We start from the raw sequence: 11,017 nt of genomic DNA, 5'->3' as shown, positions 1-11,017 counted from the left end.
TATAACTAATAGCTTTTCAAAATCGCGGTACAATTGTTTCACAACGCGCGGTGACGGTATTCCACCGCTTTACAAACACGCCTTAAGTATGCTTTTAGTATTTCTTAAAAGAAAAAAATCAAATGTATCTGATACAATTTTTTTTATCAAGCTTAATCTCTAATTTGATGAAAGTTTGGTCCATAATTAGTTATACAAATCACTAAACTGAAGAAAAAACGTTGATGAAAATAGATGTAGAAACTAAATTTGATTAGAGCGTTCTATTTACTTCTTGTTGTGGTGATGGGTATGATCTATTATGCTGTACTTCCACTTTTTTTAGAATGTTAGAACACAAGCTCCTTCATGACTATTTTCATTAAATTGAAGAACAACATTTGTTAAGTGTGAAATAAAAAAAACTGAAACTGACAAGCACAAGCCCGTCTAGCTCAGTTGGTAGAGCGCAAGGCTCTTAACCTTGTGGTCGTGGGTTCGAGCCCCACGGTGGGCGAATTTTTGTTATTTTTTCAAATAATTTCAGTTTTGATAAAGCCACTGAACTAAGCCCACTAACATATGAATCATTTTAGCCCAGGCCCAGATCTCATTTTGGGCTTTGTTATTTACACTTCATTAAGTTTTAATACATTTTTTACACTGCTTATTTATTACTACTATTATGTATTTATTAACTTCAACAATTTTAATTGCCAAAAGAACATAGAACATTTTTTCACACCCATTGCTACTAAGTATAAGTAACATTTTTTTTCTTTAAAATATCATGAAAAAAAAAAGTCAAAATTATACGTTGGTCAACTATATAAGAACAGTTTCTGGAAAATGTAGGCACTGTTTGTAGTAAAGTATAGAGGCATTGGCAGAATGATGGGTCCAACACTCACGTGGTTATGTGCCCAGCTGTTTTTAATCTCATAGCATTTTCTTCATCTTTAAAGGTTTATTTATTATCAAAGATTTGTTGGCCCATTTTTGCTTTTTTCTTCAGCTACTTTTTAATAAAGTCACTCATTGAAAATATGCTTTCTTAAATTTTCACTTTTTTCGTCTTCTTTTTCAAAGCATAATATCATTACAAATATCAGCTTCTCAATCATTATATACATTAGTTTTTACATATATAAAATAAAAATAAAAGCATCAATGGAATAAATAATAAATCGATAGTAACTATTTAGAAAATTTGAGCACGGTGCATTTCAATTTCAATTAACAAAGTTTTTTTCCCCCTCAATATAAACTCCATAACACTTATCATATTCACTTTATCACAAAATAGAAGCACTTACTAATAACGATATTTCCCCAGTTACAATTAAAGTATTTTCTTACACATAGAAGATCAACATGTTCAAAAATAAAGAATGAGAATATTCATATGTCAAAACTGTTAACTACCTTTAGGCATAAAGACATTATCAAAATCAAGACTAGTGAAGAGAATAACTCTTATCCAGAGATATGAGAACAATGCATAAAGCAACTTTAATGAAAGGGTTAGGTCTTTTGAACATCACATTGACACAATGTAGAGTAGAATCTTCAAAGAAGGTGCCAAAAATATAGAAAATTTCTTTAGCCATCTTCTTATGGGGTCACCCCCAGCGAAAATCCCAAAATACCCCTGCTTCGGAAATGAACTTCCGAAGCGCTTTTTTTTTAAAAAAATTTCATAATTCGGAAGTGCATCTCCGAAAACACCTCATGGGGCGTGTCTTCGGAGATGAACTTCCGAAAACACCTCATGGGGGGTGAATTCGGAAGTTCATTTCCGAATTATGCAGAAACTGTGTTTTTTTTTATGTTTTATCTAAAACAGTCTCGCATTTTAATTAAACGTAAACGCCAAATAAAATAAGCAATAGATAAACTGAAAATACTAATATGATAAATAAACAAAAAAATACTAATCCGATGAAAATAATATATACAAACCGAAACAAATAAAAATAGTGTGCTAAAGATACAATCCGAAAACAAAAAATAAATAAACCCGACCACTACTAGGTGTGCCTAACCCTCTCACCCTGGGCCCTCCTCTGCCGCCTGTACCCCGCCGCACGGCCCGCATCAGTGACGATCATCTCCATCACGGCGACTGCATCTGGACCGCCCTGATGAACGACACCTCGATCCAATGCGTCCCGCCCAAGCATCTCTATCCGCTGGCAGATCGGCAGGAGATCAATGGCGTGGTCATCCTCGGCCTGCTGGTTCTCCAGGATCTCCTCATGTGCTGGCCTAGGAGCGCCGGGGAACGTCGGGTCTCAGCAGAGGATGGGACACCCGGTAGAACCATGTGACGTACCCTTCCTCACTGTGCCATTCCTGTGTGACCCGAGTGAGACGGTACTCCTGCGGTACCACATGATGCTGCCAGTCCTCCCATATGGTAGTGAGCTGCACTCGGGTCACTGTGTCGGGAGCTGCCTCAAAGGATGACATGGGTATCCGCTGCACGAATCCGAACTGACGCATGCACCGCTCAGGGAGATACCGGACCATGATGTCGGTCCCGCATGCCAACCAGCCTGAATATAAAGCAATGCCGTCAAAGGGTACAATCTGAGCATAGTCGGCGAACGGCCTCCAGGTGACGTCGTCGTGCATCGTGCAGTCCAAGTACAAACGGTATGGTCCCACCGCATCGTTCCCCCTCTGGAGAGCGTATCTGGCGGCCCTGGGCATGGCGTCCACGTATGCAGGATCGATGTGAAAGCCGTGGATGCAGGAGAAGTAGGAGATGATCCAGCTCTGAAACAGAAACACGATAATGTATTAAAACTAAATACGAAACATAAATAAATAAATAAATACGATAATGTGTTAAAATAAAACGTACCATAAGTAGTGTGCAGGATCCGACCAACTGCCTCGTCCTCCAGTTGGAGGCCTCATTCAGCTTCTGGTAGAGGTATGCCAGAGTAGCTGCCCCCCAGTTCCACTAGTGAACGGTATCCAGGTCCATGAAGTAGCGGAGGTAGGTCACGTCGACGTACCTGGCACTCTTATCCACAAAGCATGTAGCGCCTACCACATGCATGTACCAGCACCGGAGAGCGCAGCCGCGGTGATACTGTGTGAATAGCTCGTCACCCTCACCCTCAGCCTCGGCAGCCGCGTCCAGGTGGTGCTCAAAATAAGTGCTCAGTGTGGTGAACCGGACATGAGGCCCAGATAGAGCGTCATCCACTCAATGGCCTCAACCCTCTGGATCCGGGAGTGGTGCAACAGTGGCCCCCTAATAGGCAGTGGAGAAGACACTGCACGTCGTGCAAGGTGATCGTCATCTCCCCAACTGGCAGGTGGAAAGAGGACGTCTCCTTGTGCCAGCGCTCCACAAATGCCCCCTGCATGTCGGTGCTGATGGTGGTGTAACCCGTCATGCAGAGCCCGCAAAGCCCTGAACCTCGCACATGGTCGTTAAACCACTCAGCTGTTGGTTTAAACAGACTAAATATCTTCCGAGCGTGGTTCACCATTTTCAACGGCTCTCGCTCCTGTTGAAAAAAAAAACAAATAAACGACATATATTAAATAAGCGACATATATTAAATAAACGACAAATAAACGGTTAAACTATAAAAAATGGTGACAATTAAACAGTTAAATTAAAAAAAATACCTCTCCCTCCCAGATCCGCCGAGCGACGTGATCGTGGTAGTGAATCAGCACAGAGGTGTCAAAGGGCCCTCCCAGATAGTCGTCCTCCTGCTCATCCTCCTCCCCGGCTGGAGGGTCAACTTCCGGTACCCCCTCCGGCTCGTGGTAAGTCACTGCCGCCACCTCCTCCTCCTCCTCCTCCTCTCGCTGGCGGGAAGAAGATGCCCGAGCTAGCCGACTCCTAGATCCTGAACCAGATGTACCCTCTCCCACGTCCACGGGAACTCGCACACGGCGTCCCCGGCCCTGCCCCCGTCCCTGGGTCGACGCCAGCTGCGCCGCCGCCCGCTCCCGTCTAGCCGACGCAGTCTGGGATTCTCTCCCCTGTCTGATGCGTGCTGGTTGGTTGTCTGACATGTTCCTGTAAACAATCGAAATCGATTAATATGCGAGGCAAATGAAAAAAAAATGAACTTCTGGTACAGTTCGGAAGTTCATTTCCGAAAACTGGGATGGAGGTGTTTTCGAAAATGAACTTCCGAAACACCCCTGCGCAGACCTTCAATACAGCCTCCAATGGCAGACCCAAAAAACCTAAACCAAAACTACTTTTATGCCTACTAAACATCCTAATATCAGTACTAACCTATCTTAATGTGATTTTTTCAGTTTCTAAACACCCTATTAGAGTTTATTCAAATAGATCTAAAACTTGAAAAAACAATGTAGAACTTACCAATTAGTGTTTGATGATGAGTTTGGAAGAAGACTTGGGAATGCTCTTTGATCTTACACTTGATTTTGGCAGAAAATTTGAAGAGGGGTTGTGTTTTGATTTGAGTTAGGGTAAATGAATGGGGGAGGGGGAGTGTTTTGTTAAATCTGCAGAACGCGCAGTATTTCGGAAGTGAACTTCCGAAATGCTGTTTTCGGAAATGAACTTCCGAAATAAGACAATTTTTTCAAAAAAAAAAGGCGCTTTCGGAGATGCATCTCCGAAAACGCCTTTTTCTTGCGTTTCGGAAATGAACTTCCGAAGTCAGGGGTAGTTTGGGTTTTTCACCAGAGGTGGGCTAGAAGGTTGGGAGGTCTATAGAGAAATTTCCAAAATATATGGTAAGGATACTATTTCAAAAGGAACTTTAAATTATGAAAGAAAGAAAAAATCTTATCATGAGTATAACAATGAAGAAATTAGGATCAGAAGGTTGGATCTTAACTCTAAATAAAGAATTCTTTGTGACTAAGTATCAATAAATGTTGATAGGTATGTGAGGAGTTTTCATGAGAGAAAACATGATAAATTTTAAGGTTTTTGGCTTAGGCACAAAAGAAATTTATTGCTTGAACCAAAAATAATTATTGTTGTTGTAAAATTTATAATTCAATTTTTGTAGAATATGAATACAAGATACTGGTGCTCGGATATCAAGTTGTTATATTTGAATACTAATGTAGAGATTTTGTTTTTCTTTAAATGATTAGTTGAGAATAGTGTATCCAATGTTATATATATATATATATATATATATATATATATATATATATATATATATATATATATATATATATATATATATATATATATATATATATATATATATATATATATATATATATATATATATATATATATATAGGGCATATCATATGAGAATGATATATTTATATGAGAATATGAGAATGAATCTTAACCATTGAATTTTAAAATAAATGATGGAGATTATGAGTGAATCTTTTTTTTCTCTCTTCTACATTTTGAAATAAATGATGTAGGAGAGAGAAAAAAAAAAGATTCACCCATAATCTCCACCATTTATTTTAAAATTCAATGGTTCAGATTCATTCTCACATACTCATATAAAAATGACATTCTCATATGATATGCCCTATATATATATATATATATATATATATATATATATATATATATATATATATATATATATATATATATATATATATATATATATATAGGGGACAACTCAAGTGAGAACATTTGGTTATTATGAGAAATGAGAACAATGAATCACGACCATTAAATTTTGATTTTGTTGATTTTAATGGACTGGATTGATTTCTCTTTCTATATTAATTTAAAATAAATATTAAGGATCATAGAAAGAGAAACCAATCCGGTCCATTAAAATCAACAAAATCAAAATTTAATGGTCGTGATTCATTGTTCTCATTTCTCATAATAACCAAGTGTTCTCAGTTGAGTCGTCCCCTATATATATATATATATATATATATATATATATATATATATATATATATATATATATATATATATATATATATATACATATAGGGGACGACTCAAGTGAGAACACTTGATTATTATGAGAAATGAGAACAATGAATCACAACCATTAGATTTAGATTTGTTGATTTTAATGGACATGATATGTTTCTCTTTCTATGTTGATTTAAAATAAATAATAAGAATCATAGAAAGAGAAACAAATCATGTCCATTAAAATCAACAAATCTAAATTTAATGGTTGTGATTCATTGTTCTCATTTCTCATAATAACCAAGTGTTCTCACTTGAGTCGTCCCCATATATATATATATATATATATATATATATATATATATATATATATATATATATATATATATATATATATATATATATATATATATATATATATATATATATATATATATATATATATTTTGAGTTCAATTCAATTAGAATGTTATTTTCTCCCATTTCTCTTTCTCTCTATCTCATAACAAAGTGTGTGTGTGTTTTGTGTTTCTTGTTCCAACATTTGACATCAAAAGCCTCGTTGCTTGATCTAGTGTATGATGACATCAATCTCAAATGAACGAATCCCTGCAAACATTCTAATTCTTAATGCGAAGAATTATGATAAGTGGTGCAAGTAGATGAAGGTAGTGTTTGGTTATCAAGATGTTCTTGAAGTGACCAAGAATAGTGCAAGTCCAATCGAAAGTGATGCAACTACTACACAAATGGCTACACATAAGGAAAAAGATGATGGGTTATAAAGTCTTGTATCTGATACATCAATGTGTTTATGTAAACAATTTTAAAAAGGTAGGAGATTGTAAATCTTTGAAACAAACATAGGAGATTCTTGAGAAATCATATGGAGGGGCAAAGAAGGCGAAGATGGTGAAGTTACAAACTCACAAGAAGCAATTGAAGTTGATTCAGATGGAGGAGAGAGAAAACATAAGTGATTATGTAACAACAATCACAAGATTGATGAATCATATAAAAACACGTGGAGAGTCAATCAATGAATAAAATATGGTTGGGAAAATCTTGAGACCTTTAACATCAAGATTTAAAAATATGGTTGTGGCAATTGAGTAGTCCAAAGATATTTCGGAGATGAGTAAAGAAGAATTACATAGCTCTCTTTAAGCACATGAACAAAGAATTGATGGAAGAAGCATTGATAAAGCAAAGGTGAATGTTACATTACAAATACAATTTAACAAAGACAATAGCGGAAAAGGGGAAATGGTCTAAGAATAAAAGCAGAGGAAACTATCACAACTATGGTGGTAGAGATTCTCAAAATCCCAACAAAGCAACATCTCAAAAGGGTGAAGAAAACAAAAATTGTGGTGGATCAAATAATGGCTATAGAAATGGTGCAAAATATAGAGATGGAGGTGGCAAGAAGAAAATTAACAAGAGCAATGTCCTATGCTACAACTGTCAAAAGTTTGGGCATTTTACTAATCAATGTTATGACAACAAGAAAGAGAGTAAGCTCGCATGAGGTAAGAAACTATGTGTTTATGCGTTATTTTAGGTCTAATATGAATTGTCCTCTCATATGTTAGGAGTGGGATATTTATAAAGGCTCTTGGGCCTAGGCTTTCCTTGGGAATGACAATCACCCATAGTCATATGTGGGTCGTTTAATCCATAATTCCTAAAGAGACGTGGATTAGCTTGTTGACCATAACTTCTCTTTGAAAAAGGAACATCTTTTCCCATGTTCCCTATGATTGAGCGACTAGGACGCACTTATGTCAATCAATTAGATTTTCGCACTTTTGAGGAAAAAAAGGCTATTTGAATGCGCTCAATCGATTAGCAATAGCTATATATTACTTCATACATATTTTGAAACTCATAGCCATTATATTTAAATAATCCAGTCGATTGGCTTAATCGATTAGTAATAGTAATTTTTTATTTAATGTTGTTTCCTCTTTTGGAGGATTTCAAGCCTATAAATAGAGGTATCATTCCTCATTTCATTACATCCATAACTTGATTTGTGTATTGACATACTCTTTCTCTCTCTCTCTCTCTCTCTCTCTCTCTCTCTCTCTCTCTCTCTCTCCAAGTTTTCATTTTTTACTTTCTCTCACTAGTTCTTATAGCCAAATGCTTTTGTAAGGAAATGTATTTTGTGAGTGAGGTGTCTTTGTAATTATGGATGGGTAGCATTGTATAATTTCTTCAAGAATGTTGTTTATGCATCTTGAATGAACACAATCCATTTAGAGATAAAAATATATGGTTGGAAGTTAAACATGTTAAAAGCTTTGGCATGGGATTATGTGATCAGTTCATGATATTTATTTAGGTTGAAGAACGTTAATATTGATGAACTTCCCTTAAGGCTATTGGAAACCCTTGTTCAATTGAAGGATGAACTTCTCTTATCATTAGGCTCATGGTTAGCCCATTTAAAACTATAGGTTAGAAGATCAGCCTGTTAAAATCTCAAGAGGTTATTGGTTATCCTATTAAACTAAATTGAGCTCAAATATTTCGTGGAGAGAAGATTAATCACTTCAATCTACAGTTAGGAAGGAAGCTTGGCCACTTTAGCCTCAACATTTCAAGGGAGAAGACGCAAACGACCATATCTTCTGTCTTGTATTATCATGGTTGTAAGACAACCACCATTTCCTTGTATAAGGGGGTTCATGAGCCTCACCTACTAAAAGCTCTCGAGTATTTAATGGAAACTCTCAAGATCAATTCTTGGAGAGACGAATAGTCCTTTTGATTTAATTAAACCTCTATAACTCTTGGTGTTCTTCTTCTTCCCTTAAACTCTTTAAATTTCGTATTTTATTTCAATATTTATTTTCTGTGCTTAGATATAGAAAAATATTTTCAAACTCTGATTTCAATCTTGAAAAGTTTTCAAAATCATGTTTTTCCAAACCATACAATTCACCCCCATCTTGTGTGTGAAGTCTCGAGTCCAACACTATTTGTTAGGTTTGATTGATGAGACTCTCAGCCCCTCATGCGAGACGTTGATCCCCTTGGGCAGGACTTCAATTAATCCCCCAGACAAGAATTTAAGTAAAGTCTCTTGGGAGATAATTTTAGTTAGATATCACTTGAGAAAACTCCAATTTACCCACGCATGGGTGTTTAAATGAGTCTGTTCGATGGGACTTTTAGTCCCTCATACGAGATTATTTGCTGAGTCATACTTATGAGACTATAAGTCCCTCAAGCGAGGCATTGATCCCTTTGGGCGGGACTTTATCAAGCCCTCAGACAAGACTTTACGTAAAGTCTCTTGGACTAGACTTCGGTCGCGTCCCTAGGGCATGACTTTAAGTTGGATCCCGCTTTAGAAAAATCCAAGCTACACAAGAGGTATTTAAATGAGCCTATTTGATTAGATTCTTAGTCCCTTATGAGAGATTATATGCTAAGCCTGATTAATGATACTGCAAGTCGCTCAGGCGAGGTGTTGAGCCCTTTAGGCGGGACTTATATCAAGCCCTTAGAATGAACTTTAAGTAATGTCTATCGTGAGAGTTGTTTAGCTGGATCCCTCCTGAGAAAATGCTAAGTTACCCATGCGGGGTGTTTATATTAGTATGTTCAATGAGACTCTCAGTCCCCTAAGCGAGAATATATGTTGAGCCTGGCCTATGACACTACAAGTCCCTCAGGAAAGGCGTTGAGCCCATTGGACGAGACTTCTATCAATCTCTCAAATAAGACTTTAAGTGAAGTTTCTTGGTCCGAACTTTGGTCGCGTCACTTGAGCGAGACTGGATATACAAGCATTTTCCCAGCATCTGTGATCGTAGAGTGTAGCGTGTGAAGGATAGAAAAACACTTAGAAAGGGGGGGTTTGAATAAGTGTAGCTTTAAAACTTGTAAGATAAAAACAATTTGCACAATGATTTTTATCCTGGTTCGTTGTTAACTAAACTACTCCAGTCCACCCCCTTGGAGTGATTTACCTCACCTGAGGATTTAATCCACTAATCACACAAGATTACAATGGTTTTCCACTTAGACAACTTCTAAGTCTTCTAGAGTATACTGATCACAACCTGATCACTCTAGGAACAAACTGCTTAGATACCCTTTAAGACTTTCTAGAGTATTCTGATCAACAACCTGATCACTCTAGTTCTTACAAATTAATGTAAACAAATTCTTTTAAGAGTTACAATGCTTCTTATAAAGCTATTATCACAACTGTGATTTTCTCTTAAGTTTAAGCTTAATCTCACTAATATATTACAACAGCAACGTAGTGAGGTTGAAGATGAAGTTTGAGAGCTTTTTGAATTTGACAGCGTTTCTGTATATTTGCGCAAGTGTTGTATTCAGCTTCTCATCAAAACTTCTATTTATAGGCGTTTGGGAAGATGACCGTTGGGAGCATTTAATGCTTTGCGTGATCCGTACAGCATTGCATTTAATGTTTCACTCTTTTGTCAACTACCTCGAGCCTTGCTTTCGCTGTGTCTACTGACGTTGCCTTTAATAGCTACTAACGTTCCTTTTGTCAGTCAGCGTAGCCTGCCATCTTGTACTTGCTTCTGATCTGATGTTTGTGTAAACAACGTTTGAATATCATCAAAGTCAAACAGCTTGGTGCAGAGCATCTTCTTGTCTTCTGACCTTGAAGTGCTTCTTAGCGTGATACCATGAGAACTTCAGTGCTTCTGCTTCTGATCTCAAGTCCTTATGATGCTTCCATAGACCATGTTCAGATTCTGCTTGACCATCTTCTGATGTCTTGCCAGACCATGTTCTGATGTTGCATGTTGAACCTTCTGAGTCAGTGCTTCCTGCGCTGATTTTGTGCATACTCTTTATGTGATTCCTGAAATGGAAATTGCATAGGATTAGAGTACCACATTATCTCATACAAAATTCATATACATTGTTATCATCAAAACTAAGAATATTGATCAGAACAAATCTTGTTCTAACAGCGTGTCGCAATAGACATTCCACAGGCAAGGAGATGAAAGGTCAGACAAGTGATTTCGGGTGGTGTTTCATAGTATATGAGGAGGTTGGAGGATCTAATAGTAGATGTGAAGGCTCGTGAAACACAAGAAATGGGGGTTTGAATTGGGTTTTTAGGTAAAATATAAAATTCTTCCTAAGTCAAAAACAAAGAACATG

At 36.9% G+C, this 11,017-nt stretch overlaps 1 non-coding gene across 1 annotated transcript; it reads left to right on the top strand.

Moving 5' to 3' along the window:
• Nucleotides 1-423: 423 nt before the first annotated feature.
• On the top strand, nt 424-496 carry TRNAK-CUU (transfer RNA lysine (anticodon CUU)). The gene has a single exon. It is a non-coding gene; the product is annotated as a tRNA-Lys (tRNA).
• Nucleotides 497-11,017: the final 10,521 nt, after the last annotated feature.

Source organism: Vicia villosa, linkage group LG1 (assembly GCF_029867415.1).
Source record: "Vicia villosa cultivar HV-30 ecotype Madison, WI linkage group LG1, Vvil1.0, whole genome shotgun sequence".
In the NCBI taxonomy this organism is placed as follows: Eukaryota; Viridiplantae; Streptophyta; class Magnoliopsida; order Fabales; family Fabaceae; genus Vicia; species Vicia villosa.
This window is presented reverse-complemented; position numbering and strand designations above follow the sequence as displayed.